Genomic DNA, 17,935 nt, shown 5'->3' with positions numbered 1-17,935 from the left:
ATGAAAAATGAGCATGTGATTGCATTTAAATCAGTTTAAATCTAATCAGGAAAATAAGATTTCAGATTTTTGCTTTGAACTGATTTATTTAACAAATGACTGAATAACAATTGGAAGTAGTTCTTATAACTATTTTGTAAACTCAGAGACTGAGGCTTTGACACAAATTCATTTATTTCCACAACTTCAGTGGTCACTTATGTGCTAATTCCTATGCTTTTACCTCCAAATCCAGACTGTACTCTAAGGAGCTGATTTGTGTATTCAACTTCGAAGTGCTCATTTACACTTCTTGGTCCTGTAAACTCTTCAAAATCTGCATGCTCAAAACTAAACGAATGGGGCTGGGGATATAGCTCTGTTGGTAGAGAGCTTGCCTTGTAAGCACAAAGCCCTGGGTTCAATCCCCAATACTGCAAATAAATAAATAAATAAATAAATAAATAAATAAATAAATTGACTGTATTTTAAAAAAAAATGTCTAAACATATGGATATTCCATCTAACACCCAAACCTAACCTTCTGCTTTAAGGAAAGAGTCCCTATACACTCAGCCTCTGGAGCTAGAAATTCTGAGTTCATCTTTTCTCTGCCAGTTATTTGCCAAGATCTATGGATTCTGATCTAAGTTATCTCTTATGTTTTGCCCTTAAGCACCATACTGATAGTCATAGGTCAAGTTCTCACCATTTATTTTCCAGCCATTTGAACTAGCCTATTGATTGGTCTACTTACCAACAGCAGTTCCTTTTTCTACCCAGATGCTCAGCCACCCTCCCTTAGTTCAAAAGCTACAAGAGCAAATTCAGGCCTTTTTATTATCACACCTTATTAATATCAAGCTTCTTCCTATAAACTCAACTTCCCGCCAGTCGCACCTATCTGCCATATTATTAAGCCCGTTCATGCCTTTGCACACACTCATTCTTCTGTCTTTATGCCTTTCTTTTTCTCTCCCACTCATCAAACTGTTCTTCATCCCTCAAGAACCACTTCAAACTATCATCTCTTCTAAGAAGGCTTCTCTCACATTATCAGGCAGTTCGCTGCACTCTTCTGTTTTCTGCTAGCATTTTGCTCACACATTTCCCTACTGTGATGATCTTGGTACAGTCCAGCCTCTCCCTCGCTTTGAAGACAGGGCTTGGAGTTCATTCCCACTTGTATTCCTAGGACCTAGCACAAGATTTGGCATGCAGAGGGAAGACTACCTTGCTACTACTATTCTAACCATGCTCATTCTCTTTCCTCATCTGTAAAATGGGAATAATAATTTCTTTCTAAATTTCAATTTAGATGTTGTTTATGGAAATGTTCTGTTGAAGTGAGTAGAAGAAAGGGCTAAAGAAGAGGGGAGCTATTAAGGGATTATTTAATCCAAGCCCTTGGCTTTATGAATGAGGAAGATGAACTGGAGAGCAGTGAAATGATTCAGCCACGCTCACACAGTTCATTCCAGAGCCTGGGTCTCCTGACTCAAGGTCTTTCCATTCCATTTCTCTGCCTTTGAACCCTGCAAGGCTCTATCCTAGTATTGTCCCAAAGAATCTTCCTTTCTGATGCCATACAACTTGAGACATATGCCATGCCCTGAGGAGAATCTGATCATAAGGCTCCAAGCTATTTGCTTTCCCCAAGTAATCTCCAAAATAGGACCATCATGCAAGCACTCCTCAAATATTTGCATGAAATATTTGGGTTAAAAACAGACCCAACATGATGCTTGAAGTCTGATTATCATATTTGCAATCTTAGAGGAGATTCTATTTAGAGGAATAAATGCTGGCTTCTGATTTCTTCACCCTAATTTAAATATTTCTTTTCCTCTTCCTGCACACTTCTCAAGCTCATTTCCATGTTTATGTTAAAATATCTGTTTTAAGCACATAAAACATAAGTTTCTGATGTCCTTTGGGAAAGTATTTGGTGGATTCTTTGGAGTATGAACTTCAAACAAAATAATCACCAGAGAAGAGAACTGTCATCAGAAAGACACTTGGTCTAGCATTCCTAAGTGAGATGGGAAAAGGCTCAAACCTCGATTTTCAAAGAATGGGAAGGAGAAGCTGGTGATGAGGAGCATTAATCCTCATCATGCAGAAGGTTGGCAGCTGCATGCTACTGCTCCCAAGAATGAAAACGTGAATTCTGACCTCCAAGCAATTGCATTATGAGTAATGACAGTGGAGAGAGAGAGTGAATGAGGCGGGGGGGAGAGAGGGGAGGAAAGGAGAGGAGAGAAGAGAAGAGAAAAGTAGGGAAGGGAAGAGAAGAGAAGAGAAGAGAAGAGAAGGGAAGAGGAAGGACAAGAAGGGAAGACAAAAGGAGAGGAGAAGTGCTTAGCAATTCAATGTGGCCCTTCTCAATTTTCTTAATTTTCAAAGCATTTGTCAATCAGTAATTAGCAATCTTGATGTGGAGTCAAGAAAAGCATGTTGTAAGTTTGAGAGATGGGGAAATCACAGTGAAATGAAAGATAATCATGCTACAAAAAATTTGGATAGCTTATTGCTGTTTGAGAACTGATAGTACTTAGACAATTTTAGCTTAAATAATTCTTATATTACAGTAATTTTAGGAATATGTGTACAATCTAAATTTGCTTGATTTTCTGGATCTTATACAACATGGCCTCAACTGTTACCAGAGCTTGTACTACTTCTCATTCAGACTTCTGGCTCTTAGGGATCAAGAAAAGAGTGTAGATGGCACCACACCACTTGATACCTTTTACTGGGAGTGGATAGAAAAGTGCATGACCTTCTGTTGCACAAGCAGTGCATATTTTGAAAGGAACTCTGTGCCAGAATATTAGAAGACTGTTTATTTCAGAGTTCCTTATTGCTACATTATGTTTGAATCTGTGACATCTATGGTAGGTACCAATCACATAGTTTGTAAATGGAAAAGAAAGAGATAAACACTTAGTTCATCAATGTCAGGAGAGATTTCTGGCTTGTTACATCTGAGTGATAGAGGTTTTTCCATTTTTCAGTCACATGCAGTTTTCTCAGCTTTCTTGATTGGCATTAAATGGTACTCTATCTTGGATCCAGGGGCTGCTGCAATGACATTCATCAGCTTCTTATAACTCATGGACTGATGGGCAGAGACAAGAACTATGACTTATTTACTAGCATGCAGCACAAATACCAAACACTAAAATAATCTGAAGCCTGAAAAAAATTATTAAAAATTAACTGAACATTGCTTTTGACTTCCTGTTTAAAATTTGTGGATGAAAAATAAATTTCCTAAAAATTAAGAAAACAATTCTATCCATAATAGCCCCCCAAAGTAACTAAGAATAAATCTAATCAATATTTATTATAATCAGGCTGCTGTCATAGCTCAGTGGTACAGTGATTACCTAGTATGTGTGAATCACTGGGTTTGATCCTCAGCACCACATAAAAATAAATAAAATAAAGATATTGTGTTCAAATACAACTAAAAACATTTTTGAAAAGATTTATTACAATGTATTTAAGACTTAAAAGATAGCTACAATGAAAATTATAGAACATCAAAGAAATAAATTGAAGAAAATATTAGAAGATGGAAAGACCTCCTACATTCTTAGATAGGCAGAATTAGTATTATTAAAATGGCAAAATACCAAAAATGATAAACAGATTCAATTTAATCCCCATCCAAGTACCAGTGACATTCACAGAACTAGAAAGACCAGTCCTAAAATTCACTGAGAAGAATAAAAAACCCAAATAGCCAAAGCAATTCTGAGCAATAAGAGCCATGCTGGAGGCATCACAATACAGAATTTCAAATTATACCATAGAGCTATAGTGACAAAAACAGCATGATGCTGGCATAAAAACAAAATGTAGACTAATGGAATAGAATAGAAGACAAAGACAAACTCACACATGTATAGTCATCTGATTCTTGACAAGGTGCCAAAAACATATGCTGGAGGAAAGATAGACCCTTTAACAAGTTGTGCCGGGAAAACTGGATATCTGTGTGAAGAATGAAACTAGATCCCTATTTCTCACCTTTCACAAAAATCAACACAAAGTGAATTAAAGACCTTGGAATTAGACCAGAAACACTGCAAGTAGTAGAAGAAAATATCAGGTCAATATTTCAATAGGTTCAGGCATTGCCTTTCTTGATAAGACTTCCAGTTCAGGAAATAAAACCAAGAGTTAATAAATGTAATGGCATCAAATTAAAAAGCTTTTGCACATCAAAGGAAACAGAGGGTAAAGGAAGAACCTACAGAATGGGAGAAAACAATTGCCAGCTACTCTTCTGACAGAGGATTAATATCAGAATACATAAAGATCTTGAAAAACTTACCACCAAAAAATAAATAAATAAATAAGACAACCTGATCAATAACTGGGCAAATGAACTAAAAAGACATCTCTTGAAAGAAGAAATATAAATGTCCAACAAATATGAGAAAAAAATGTTCAATATCTTTATCAATCATGGAATACAAATAAAAACTACACTGAGATTTCATCTCCCTCCAATTAGAATGGTAAATAATTAAGAATACAGATATCAATAAATGCTGGCAAGGAAGGGGAAAAAAGGAACTATTATACATTGTTCATGAGATTGTACAACCACCATAGACATTAGAATGGAGGTTCCTCTACCCAGCTATATCACTCCTTAGTATTTATCCAAAAGAATTAAAGTCAACATACTACAGTGATACATGCTTACTCAAGTTTATAGCAGCACAGTTCACAGTAGAAAAGTTATGGAACCAGTCATGTTGTCTATTATGATTTAGATAGTAGGTGTCCCCCTAAAGCTCATGTGTGAGACAATGTAAGAAAGTTTAGAGATGAAGTGATTGTGTTATAAAAAGTTTAACCTAATTAGTGCATTTATCCCCTGATAGGGATTCACTTGGTAGTAACTGTAGGCAGGTAGGGTGTGGCCAGAGGAGTTAGGTCCTTGGGGGCATGCCTTGGGGTTTTATATTTTGTCCTTATTGAGCAGAGCTCTCTTTCTCTCTGCTTCTTGAGTGACATGTTCCTAGTTGTTTTCCTCTGCCACACATTTCTGCCATGGTGTTCTGTCTTAGGTTACACCCAGAGGAATGGAACCAGCTATCTATGGACTGAGTGAGACATCTGAAACAGTGATCTCCAAAATGAACTTTTCCCCATTAAAATTATTTTTGTCAGGTCTTTTTGTTACAGTAACAGAAAAGCTAACTACAATAGTGTCCATTAAGAGATGAGTGGATAAAGAAAGTGTGGATAAAGAAAAATACAAAATGGAGTTTTGAAAACATGACATGAAATCGTGTCATTTGCAGGAAAATGGATGGAACTGGAGAACATAAGTGAAGTAAGCCAGACTCAGAAAGTCAAGAGCAGTATGTTTTTTCTCATATGCGAAAGTTAGAGAGAAAAAGGGCAAAAAGGGATTGCATAATAATAGAAGGGAGACCAACAGAGTAAAACAAGGGGCCTAGGAGGAGGGAATTGGGGAGGGAAAGGGGAAGTACCAGGAAATGAAATATATCGAATTATGCCATGTGCAGGTAAGAATATTGTTTTAGTTAGCATTTTTTTTGCTGCTGTGACCAAAAGACCTGACAAGAACAATTTTAGAGGAAGAAAATCTATTTGGGGCTCACGATTTCAGAGGTCTCAGTTCATAGAAGGCCAGCTCCACTTCTAGGGGCTCAAGGTGAAACAGAACATCACAGTGGAAGAGTGTTGTGGAGGAAAGCAGCTCAGGACAAGGAAATCAAGAAACAGATAGCTTTTACTCACCAGAGACAGAGACACACCCCTAATGACTCACCTCCTCCAGCCATATCCTACCTGCCTACAGTTAGCACCAAGTTAACCCTTATCAGAGGATTAATGCACTGATTAGGTTAAGGTTCTCATAACCAAATCACTTCACCTCTAAAATTTTTGCACTGTCTCACACGTGAGCTTTAGGGGGACACCTAATATCTAAACCATAACAAATATATCACAATGAAGTCTACTATTACATATAATTCACCAATAAAATATTAAAAATAATTTGTGAATAAAAGATACCCATCATAAGCAAATTAGTAGTCCCTTTTATTGGTATCTCCCTTCATTCTGCTTAATTAAGTTCCCTTTACTGATCCTTTTAAAGAACACCCTTTTCCCCATAGATTTGACCTTGCTTTAGTTGCTGGGTCCCACCCTCATCCTGCCTGAGACACAGAAGTGTTCTAGGGTGGCAAGTTACCACATTGTCAAAGAAAGTTTTATTGATGGGGATACTAAAATCATATAGATATTGATGTTTATCAAGTATTGACATAACATGGGGAAAAGCCAAAGCTACAATATTCAGTGAGAAAAGTAGGATTCCAGATTGTCTTGCCACAATTGTACAAGACAAATAAATCTATGCACAGAAGGAAAAAAAAAAAAAAACCCGGATCTTCCTACTTGGTAATGGTTATAAAACAACCTAGGAATGAAACTGTAGAGAAATGGGTGGAGTAATAGTTACACTGAACACTAGAACGGAATAAGACATCCCAGAAACAGAAACTTGTGCATTGGGAATTGGTATTTAACAAAGGTGACTTTGCAGAGAAGTGGAAAAAAGTTGGATTATTTAATAGATGATGCTGGGAAACTATGTTGAAACAGCAAAACTTGGTAAAAACTCACTCTACATAGGAAAGCAAACTCCAATTTGACTAAAGACTTAAATGACTGGTAAGTCTATGAAAGGAAAAGAAAGAAAAAAAGATGTATCTTAAGACCTTGAGTGGGGAACTTTTCAGCAAAACTAAACACATGAAACATTTTGAAAATAAGGTTTCTCTTCAACAAAGCTACCAGATATTTATCAGATATTAGAGCTCAGAAGACAATACCCCAATAGACTTTGAGAAAGAGATTGGGACAGCCTCAGAAGCAAGAAGGTCATTCTGACTTTCCCCTCTCTTTGTGTGAGAATTGACCATAAAGTCATCCCCTGACCTACCTCTCTCCCTAAAGTAGGTCATAGACCCTCAAGCCAGAGGGGTCCTACCTTATGCCCAGGGAAAGGAATGGTATAAAGAAGAGACAAAAAAGAATCTAGACAGACCTCACTATTATCATTAAGTTGTACTCTTGTTCAGTCACATTGTCCATTCTTCATTGAACCTAAGCATAGAAATAGATGGTTTTCCCTGGGTCTTTGGTCTTCATTTCTGAAGAATCCTATGATATGTAAAACCGTTAAATAAATTTGTCATGCTTTTCTCTTATTAACCTGTATTGTGTTATAAGAATGTCAGCTGTGACTCTTGTGATAGGTTGAAAAGACATTACACCCTTTTTGCTCCTATACATATAAGAGACAGACTAGAAGATATTTTCAGTGTCTGAAATAGGTCAGGATTTTGTAGAATATGTAAAGAACTCATAAGAAAATTTTAAATATCCCAAGACAAGCTGTGTGTGATGGTGTACACCTGTAGTCTCAGTTACCCTATGGGCTGAGTAGGAAGATCTCAAGTTCCAGGACAGCCCAGGCAACTTAGTAAGACCCTGTGTCAAAATAAAAAAGGACCACGGATGTAGCTGCGCGGAGAATACCCTTGGGTTCAATTCCCTGTATTGGCAGGAAGAAAAGAAAAAAGAAAAAAAAAAAAAACCTACTGCAAGACAGAAATATATTACAAAGTGGGTGAAGGAAGAATAGAAAGAGGCAATTCATGGTAAAGAGAAACTCACATGGCTAAATAGTCTAGGAAGTGTTCAACCTCACTAATTAGAGAAATGCAAATCACAGTGACTTCACATTTCTCAGACAGGCAGACAATGAAAAGCAGAGTAATGCCTAGTGCTGGCAGCATGTGGTAAAACGAAGCCCCACGGGAGTGTAACCAGGGCAGGCCTTCTGGGCAGAAGTCATTGTGTTCAGAGACGGTAATCACGGATGTTCCTTCCTGAGTCTGGAGCACCTTACATAAGATTGTAAAGGGGTACAGGGATATCTTTGCAGGCTCATTGTGGTAACATGAAGTTAGAAGTAATCTAGGTTGCCATTCCTATGGGAAGAAATAAGTGAAATATGCAGAGGATGGATGACTGGATGGTGGAGAGAAGAAACAAGCCACGTTTACACACAGCAACATGGAGACATAGAACAAAAAAGTGTCAAGTGACAGAGAATAAGAAAGATCATTATTTTATACCATAATTCATTATATGTAATTTACAAATACACAAATGTGCCCAATTAAGAGTCATTTTTCTGTAACCTCCATAAGAATGTAAACTTCAAGAGGGCAGAGATTTTTAATGATCTTGAGGCATTCCCAGTCTCTAGAACTTTGAGAATAGTGCAGGTACAGAGGATATGTTTCTTAAATGAATGATACATCCGTGTCAACATTCTTATATATATAAATACATTTCGGTGGGTGATATTTGTGGTAGGAGGGAATGGAAATGGAGATAAAGCACCAAGGGAAACAAAAACATGGTGCTAATATTCCATCACCTAAGTCATAGTAGTGATTCAAGTTTTTGCACCTGTGGATAGGAGGAACTCTAGGCAGAAACATTCCAAAACACACATTATTCTTAGATGCTGGGATTAGTGCTCATTTCTTTGTCCCCTCTGCTTTTCTACATTTTCTAAAAGTTCTAGAATCAGTATGTTTTGGGGCGCAACTTAAGAACAGACTGATCACCACTGAGAAGTCCAAATTTGAGAGTCTTTATTAAGCCGGCCGGCTGACTGTCTCACATAATGCCCCCAAAAATGGCTATTGGGAGAACGGCCCTGACCACAGGGCTGTAGGGGCTCTCACACCAAAAATTACATTAATCATAAGTGTCTGCTGCCATGACTCGAAATCATGATGTGTACACATCAACATCATGAGATCATTGACAGAGGGGGAAGTGGGTCAAAATGACCCCCACCTAGGCACAAACCAAAGAATGGCCACCAACATCCACATAATCACTGTCCACATGCACACCGTTCAGGAGCAATAGGAATCAAAAGAGAGCAACTCTTCTCCACGTAGGAATTATCATTCTGCATTGTCAAACATGTCACATGAAGCAACCAACGATGGGCACAGAGGCGGGGTGCTCCCATGGGAGAAACCCACTTCCCACACAACATGGAGTCCCAGAGCAAAATGGAATCCATTCAGTCACCTCCTCCAGAGTCTGGCCTACAACATTCTCATGGAGCCAGCTCTGTCAGCCCACCACAAGTAGTATTCTATTTTTATTATCCCCAAATCCAACACTTGAAAATGTCTTCCTCATACTTGAAAAGGGGCAATGCTCTCAATACCAAGTTTCCTTCCATTGCTTCTGTCACCCACCCTCCTACCTTTCATCCACCCTGTCTTCTGCCCCCACCCCTGACACTTGTATAGAGTTCTAGTATAGCATTTTTGGCTCTGCTGTACCTCTGTCAACAAATAGAATCAGCAGCCTCACCCTTTTCCTTCAAACTGATCTCCTAGTGTAGGACTGACTTTGGTTTTCCAGAATAACTAATCTCTGGCCTCTTTTCTTGCTTTACTCTGAGGATCTGCCTTGTTTCTTGGTCTCCACTTTCTCTAATTCATGTCAACCTGGTACTTCTCCCAGTCTACTGGGCTTAATAGTGTCCCCTACTCCAAATCCTATCCTTCCTAGAAATTCAGAATGTGATCCTATTTGATAATAGGGTAGTTACAGGTGTCATTTGTTATTACAAATTAAGTGTGACCCCTTAATCCAAAATGACTGGCATCCTTACAAGAAGAAAAGACAGAGAAACACAAAGATACTACCACATGACAACAGAGGCACAGACTGGAGGGATGTGTTAGTGACAACTACCAGAAACTAGGAAGAGGAAAGGTTTTTCCTTGAGAGCCTTTGGAGATAGCATGACCCTGCTAACACCTTGACTTCTAGCCTTCAGTATCAAATACACCCACTCTGACTCAACTGGGTATACACTAAGGAGGATTTGGGGTGCCTAGAAAACCTTGTCTGCACTCAGTCTCTTTTTAATCTATCTTTCTCAATACCAAAAGCCTCAAGGGGTAAAGGAGGAGAAAGGAAGGGAGATCTACTCCATGCTTATATTTATGCTAAAATGAACTCCAGCCTAGCACAAATTGAGATATGATTCAACCATTTCCCTCAGTTTTAATGATAAATTAAAATGGGACAAAGATGTCTTCAGAATATGGAACATGCAGTTTAAAGATTAATGTCCAGTGGGATCCTTTCCATTCTGGGATTATCACTTCTGATACCACCTTCCAATATCTCTGTGCTGCCAATGCTTTGCAGTGAACAATTTGGCCAAGGCTGGAAGTCAACATCTTCTTTCTCCAAAGGTCAGGGTGGTAGATTGGGATCTGCCTCATTCTCCTGTCCTCTTCCTACTCCACTGGGATTCTGCCTTGGGGAAGAAGTTAAAGACCTGGTCTATTCTGTTTTCTCTTCCTGTGCTTTTCCACTGCCTGGTGTGCCCCTGTAAAATAGAGATCCCAGAGACAGGAGAAGCAGGGCCTTGGGAAGCTCCTAACAAGAAAGCTGTCCAGGAGGCAGTCACATCCTCTGACTGTGCTGTTTCCATCTGTGATGATTCACCCAGTGGTGGTTGACATGTGCTGGTCATTCTGGACTCATGTGCCATTCACCCTCTTTCAGGGATGATCTCATCTTACTACAGCAATCTTCAACTTCTTCCTTTCTTGTCCTCTCCAATCCATTTTCTACAGCAGGCAAATTGTGTCTTTCAAACTGTAGATATGAGTCACTCATTCACCTGCTGAAAGTTTCCAATGACTTTCCACTCACCTTATAACCAAGTCCCACTTTTCACATGGTCACTAATGGTAAAGCCATATCTAAAGTCATGGTCAGCATCACTATCACCTGCCTCTTCTTCCTTTTAATCCCTGCAATGGATCCATACTGTGATACTTGTAATTTTCTGAATGAACCTCCTTCTCCCTCTCCGCAGTGTGTTATTTCACGTAACTTTTCTATGCCTGGAACTCTCTTTCCCTTTCCTTTTATGCCTTTAGGTTTCAGTTAAAACATTTACTTCTCTTAGAAATCTTCAAACATGTGTGCGCACGTGTGCGCACACACACACACACACACACACACACACACACACCTGTCTCACTCAGTCAACTCTTTGAAAACTGTAGTTTATAATTTGTAATGCTGTGCTTATTTTTGTGATTGTATGAAGAATGCTATTTCCTCCACTAGATAATAAGCTCCTTGAGGGCAAGAACTTTATCTTCATCATTTATTTTAGTACCTAACCCAGAGGTTTGCTCAAGCTAGAGGCTTAATAAGAATTTGTCACGGCCTGGCATGATGGCACATGTCTGTAATCCCAGTGATTGGGGAGGCTAAGACAGGAGGATTGCAAGTTCAAAGCCAACCTCTGCAACTCAGTGAAGCATCTTAGCGAAACCCTGTCTCTAAATAAAATATAAATAAAGGACTGGGGATGTTGCTCAATGGTTAAGCATCCTGGGTTCAATACCTGGTACCAGAAAAGAAGAAGAAAAAAAAGAATTTGTTGCATAAGTGCTTGGATTTCAGATAGCTCTATAATGTTATGTAGTTCTGATATTCTGTGAGTCTACAGACCCTATCCCTCTCCCAATATCCTGACATGTATCTCCTCATTTAATCTGAGTGTGAATTCATTGCTAATAAAAACACATACATGCCTCTGTGCCATTTGGCATCTGCAGCATACTTGATTAATGCTACTGGACTGTGATTAATTTGTATAGCATTGTGACTCTTCTTTTTCAGAGAAAAATCCTTGAGTTTCCATTTGATTTAATTTGTGCTACTACTTATTGGCTAATTTTCTTGAAGAACCATCTCCATTTTTCTCTATATCTCTGATTCAGACTGATAGTTGCACTTGTGTAGGAAATGATTTTTCCCATTTTTTGTGTGTGTAGTGATGAATTTTTTCCACAGAGATATTTTTCAAAAAATAATCTCTGTCTGCATTTGGCAGGAGCTCTGCCTGCCTATTTCATACCCCCTCTTTTGCTTCTCTTTCTTTCCAGCCCACGTCACTTCTTTTCACAGTAATATTTGAGCAGCACTCTTAGTTCGTTCAGTTTCAGTGGTATGCATTTTTCCAATTGGAGAACACTTCCTTGGCCTATTTCTAAACATGGAGCTCACACATTCAACCTAAACTTTTTCTTTTTCTGAAAAGATCTGCTAAGGGGGTGGACAGCTCAGCCAAAATCAGAAAACCCCTATGAATAGAGGAGGTGGTAAAATGTAAGCTGTATTAATTGTGAGGAAAAGTTGTGGTGCTGAAAATCCAGTGGACTTTGGGAAACCAAAAGGAATCACCACTGAGCTCTGGTGAAAAATTAATAACGTTTATTATGTATCAAGACCTCTGCAAGAAAATATTCTTGATCTTACTTAATCCTTACCAACACCCTGAGTGGTCATTATTCATAAATTCACCAACTTATTTATTTATTTACTGAGCACCTAATTTGTGCCAGGACTTTCTTGAAATTAAATGGGATGAGGTATATAAAGGTTTTAGTAAGTCATGGTGTCACTTACAGAGATGAGCAGATTAGGGTAAGAGAAATGTTTGGGTGGGGGAACAAGCAATCCATTTTGAACAAGTTACAATTGAAGTATCTAGTCCCTCCCTCCCAAACTCCATTTTCCAAATAAGAAAATTAACTTCAAATAGATGTCCAAAATCACATGACTAATAGGAGATGGAGTCCAGGTCCAACTGACTCCAAGGCCAAACTGTGCTCTCCACTCTTCCATTTCTAGGAAATGAGGTGTGGCTACACTGGGTGCTCACTGGAGCCTGACTCTGCTTATGGACTGTTAAGTGGCTTCCTTTATCTCACCCGAATATCTGTCGCCCAATTCACACTGTCTCCTTGTATTTCAGAGTTGATCCTCTTAGCACAAACCTTGAAGAGCAATCTAATTTTAGGCATTATTTGTGATCTAAAAAAACTGTCATTAAAGGACACATTAATTAGCTAATTTTCCTGTGATGACTCATTAATGAATTCTGTGTCAAAAGTGCTCCTCCAGACATTTAGGCAATGAAAGAGAAAAAGACAAAGCTACCTTGGGCAGAGACACCTTTATTCCTTTTCCTGAGATAAGCCAATCCTGGACCACAGCCCCAGGTGAACCGACAACAGTGGTGCACACCTCACTGCGTGTGCGTGGTGAGGGCCAGGCCCTTCCGCTTATGACCTGGCCTCTCTAGTCATTCTCTCCTCTGCTCATTGTGCATCATCAGATGTTCAAGCACAGGGCTCGAGTGGCACAGTCAGGTCCCTGAGGGCATCATAAGTGAGTGCTTTGAGGGCTTTTCTGCCAGATTCTCTTAGACACACATACACCACACACGAAAAAGCTTCCCTTTAACACCTGCAGCCTTCACAGCTTAAAAAATATTTTCCCAGTGGAAAAGGAAATGATTTGAAAATCATTTCCTGCATGTTAAGCAGGCATTTGTTTATACTACCAGCTAAGCTTTCAAACTTCAAGGAAATATATTTTCCTAGGGTGTTAGTATATAAAATTTAAAAATCCTAGAAATATTCAAAGCATATGAGAAACTACTACAAACACTAGAGGGTGGCGTACAGACTTCTTCAATCTTTGGTACGGCCTTCAGCCCAGGCTGGGCCTTCACTCCTCTTCTTTTTCCCTGGCTCCAGATGGCCATAGTTCAAGGGTAGTCTGAGCTCTCAGCACCACAATTCAAAGTCACTCCTCTTTCTCCCCACCTCTTCCCTCTTCTATCTTGATAAGTTTGCAAGCAGATTACAAACTGTCATCTCAACATCTTTACCTTCCACAATGGGATCTCACTAGTATCATAGCAGGTGGCAAATTGGTCTGATTTATCATTATTTGCATTTTTAATTTGTGGTATTTCAGGCCCAGAGAGTTTTTTATGGGTCTTAAAATGACAGCACAAACATCAATACATAATTCAGCATCTAGTTTTCATAATACACATGGTTAACAATCCATTGATAAGCAGAAAGGTCATTAACACTTAAGGAGAATGAGTTACGGTATTAGCTTTCTTGATCCATTTTCTTCCTCTCTGAGGTCTATAAGAATAAATTGCTGTGACTGAAGGACAATAGACAGTCTCCATGCTGATCCTGTGTCAACAGGAAGAGCCTTCTTAGCGGCAGCTTTGCTTGTCTTCAGAATGGCCAGACGTTAAATAACTGAGATTTCGAATTGAAGGAAAATTGTAAGGGAGCAAGAAGGACCCCTGCATCCCATCCTGCTTTCTTCCTGAGGCCCTGCACTATTCCCTTTCATCCTGCCTTTCCTCATCCCTCGCCCTGCCCCATGGGCATTGCTGCCACCCTACTCTGAATGAGAAGAAATACTGACTTCTCTAATCATTTTGAAACATCATTTCCATAGATAACCAACATACACAGACAAACTGCCCAGGAATGTGACTAGGAAGTTACCAACAAAATCAAAAGGACCCTGAGCAATTTTATCACAGAATGATCAGCAAAGAAAACCAAGCAGACTAATTCAGAAAAGCAACAGAGGCCTCATTATATTCTTGGTGGCATGAGTTATAACACAACTGACATAGACAAATTCTTTATTTTTCCTTGCTACTGCAGATGCTTCTACACAGAGAGAGCCCATTCCACCAGGGTAAAGCACCTCTGAATAGTCCAGTTCACACCAATCTCCCCTTTCTCTGGCTTCTACTGCATAGGTAAACCAATCATTCAAAAGGTCAATTTTTGGCAGTGCTCTCAAACCTCATTTTAGGTAAGACCAAGGAGATACACTTTGCCATCCGTATACCATCCCATGCAACATATGACTAGTCCTCAATCATTGAGTGAGGATTTTATCCCCCATGACCAGCTGTAGCCTTCTTTAGAACTTTCCCACTTCACCATGTCCATCAAATACTTCTATGAAATTCATAAATGTGTTAAGTTTGAACCATAGATAAAAGTAATCACTTGCTTCATCAGCTGAAATGATTATTCTTTTAGAATTTATTTCATTCCTTTCATCAAGTATTTCTGGAATGATTACTAGTTTACTGGGTATATTCAAAGCACTGGGAGGCCCCATTGACCACATTGAATTTTAATATCTTTCTAGACTCAAGAATGTTAGAAACATAAGCAGACCTTAAACAACTACACAATTTCTCTACCAAAAAATAATGGCTTGCTACTAGGCATCTGAGTTCAGTCACAATTTACTGGAGACCTTGACATTGACTGTACTTCTTGTGAATGACTAGACTCTATTCTGGTAATAAATTAAAATGACTCCAAAAACAACAGTTCAGGCAACTGAATTCAAGCTTTTCCTGAATGATGTCTCCTAGTCAGGACATGTCACTCCAGAATGAGTGTTTTAGAAGATGTGGAGGATGACATATGACATATTTCCAATGAAATCCTGATAGTATTTTGCATAATTGATGACACTGGATCATCTCCATAACATGTGACAACAAGCAGTCACATGTAGTCCCTTGAAAGCAGAACAGACTCATTAAGAGTGCAATTTAGAACACATCCACTGGTTCTTTATTCTTTTATTACAGTTTGACTTCTTTCTTGCTAAGCTGTTCTCTGAGAAGATTTATAATGTCAGGAATGCACATACAAGGATAGTTTGAATAAGTAATAAAGTTCTAAAGGAACAGTTATGTTAATTTATAATGCACCATTTGTCGACAATCTGAAAGACATTACTTTAAACAAAGGTAACTAGGGGGATGTTAACAGCCAGCAAATGTATTTATGCTAGCTCTTATTCTGAGTAAATGACTTTATTGTAGGAAGCATTTGCTATCATGTTAGTAGTGTTCTTAATTGTCTACTATTTTCATAATTTACTTTTTAAATCAAAATATCATAGAAAATGATTTCAACAAACTTCCACTTTTAGATATTATGTACACTAAAATATGCCAGACTTTGGGTTTTAGTAAATGAAACAAATGGCTCAGATGTGTTCCCAAATGTTAGTCTAGCATCATTTTATTTAGGCTGGCGCACTCCCAGATGTGAGATAAGTAAGGAATTGTGCAATTATCCAGATAATCTGATCCAAAGCACATTTTTTTTTGCTTGCTTTTTTTCCTTCTTGGCCAGAAATATCTGAAGAAATTGGCTTTGCTGTTCCTTTTACACAGCCTGTTCAGGATTGGTCTGAAGGCTGGGGAACAAGAAAAGTTCCACCAGCCTTTCTTGGGACATCCTTGCCCTTGGTGTTAATAGGTGAGGGTTACTCTACAGAAATGAGAAGAGAAAAAGCAATAGCTATATTTCTTGGGAACTTCTCTGGGTAATTTTTGCATCAATAGCCACTATGTTTTCTAGATGAGGCCATAAATGATGCCTGTAACATGGAAGGGGCTCCAATTCAGTGGAGTTAAGGGAATAGGTGGAATAAAATGAGCTTAATTACAGGGTGCTTTATCAATTCACAATCTGTGGTGCCGTGCAACCTCCTGTTGGCCTAGTTTATCTACCCCTTGCTGGTGGGACAAATCTTTCCCTACTGAGAAGCTTCCATGGCCTCATGTATGAATACCTGAATTGCCCCTCTCTGTAGTCCCAGTGTCCCATCCAGTTCCAGTCCAAACCCTCCATTTCATCTTACCTATAAGTTAAAAAAACTTCCAAAACTTGGATTTTCTCTACTTAGTACCCAAATCATCAACTTTTAGTGGCCTTCCATTTCCTACAGAAGAACACTGAGAGTGCTCAGCCGGACATGCAAGGCCCTCTGAGATCTGCCCCAGTTCATCTTTTCAGTATTCCTCTTGGATGCCCCAGCAGGAAGTCGGTATTCTAGCCACACGGAGTTTCTCATTTGATCTCCTCCCTGCTCTGGGCTTTGTTTGGTCTTATCTTCATGTGCATCATGCAAATGCCTCCAGATACTTTGCTTTCCCACCAAATCCAACTCCTCCTGCTCAATAAGACCCAACCTCATTCCATCTCTTCCTTTGAGACCTCCATGAACAACATGGCCTAGGGGACCCTTCCTTGCTATGAAATGGGTACACACCGTTGGTTGACTAATTGTATTCTATGTAGGGACAGCTCTTGGGTTGATGTCTCATTTGGATAATGAAATTTTCACTTGAAAGTGACTTCTTTTCACAGTTTGATTGCCAGCCCCCATGTGATGCCTTTTTGTATGTTCCATAGCATTTAGTCCATAAGTAGTCTCTGATCAAATGCCAGGAGGGGAAATAATAAGTCCCATTTGTGGTTTCCCCTCTCCCAGCCACACCTGCAGTGAGGAATCCCTTCATGATTCAGATAAAGGTCAATAAAACTCTGAGAAGTTCAATATATGAACAAGGCCTCTGGCACAGGTTTGCTGGGGTGACTAGACTATAACAATGGTTTTATTACTTATTAACTGTGTGCTTTCTCTCTACTTCTATGCCCCCATACAAAATGGGGATAATACTAGTATCCACAGCATATGGTTATTGAGGGGTGTAAACCAAGATCAATAGGTAAGGCAGTTAGTGCACTGCACATAGTAAGCGCCCACTAAATGTTTGTTCTTTTTATTAAACAGCATGTCAAAAGAATTTGTTACATTATGTTCTTGTCTTCTCTTTCAGGGGGAGTATCAGTTGACAGTAAAAGCACAGGACCACTCTTAAATAATGGACTTTGGAAATGAGTATCCATCCTCTGGGCTGGCCTGATAGGTGTCCTCAGGGTGGCTGAATTGTAGGGCTTTGACCTAGGTTCATTTACTGGAATGACAAGCAACTCTACAATTTTATTTTCCTTTTCATGTGATGCTGTCACAGCCCATTGGCCAGAAAACAGCAATAGCTTGTGAGGTTTAAGAAAGGCCATCCTGAAGTCGTTTTGCATTAGAC

General features: G+C 39.1%; 1 protein-coding gene across 1 annotated transcript in view; it reads right to left on the bottom strand.

The window, feature by feature from the left end:
• Positions 1–17,935, bottom strand: part of Trpc7 (transient receptor potential cation channel subfamily C member 7) — a 145,260-nt gene that overhangs the window by 108,334 nt on the left and 18,991 nt on the right. The gene's annotated exons all lie outside the window — the stretch shown is intronic.

Source organism: Sciurus carolinensis, chromosome 6, assembly GCF_902686445.1.
Source record: "Sciurus carolinensis chromosome 6, mSciCar1.2, whole genome shotgun sequence".
NCBI lineage: Eukaryota > Metazoa > Chordata > Mammalia > Rodentia > Sciuridae > Sciurus > Sciurus carolinensis.
This window is presented reverse-complemented; position numbering and strand designations above follow the sequence as displayed.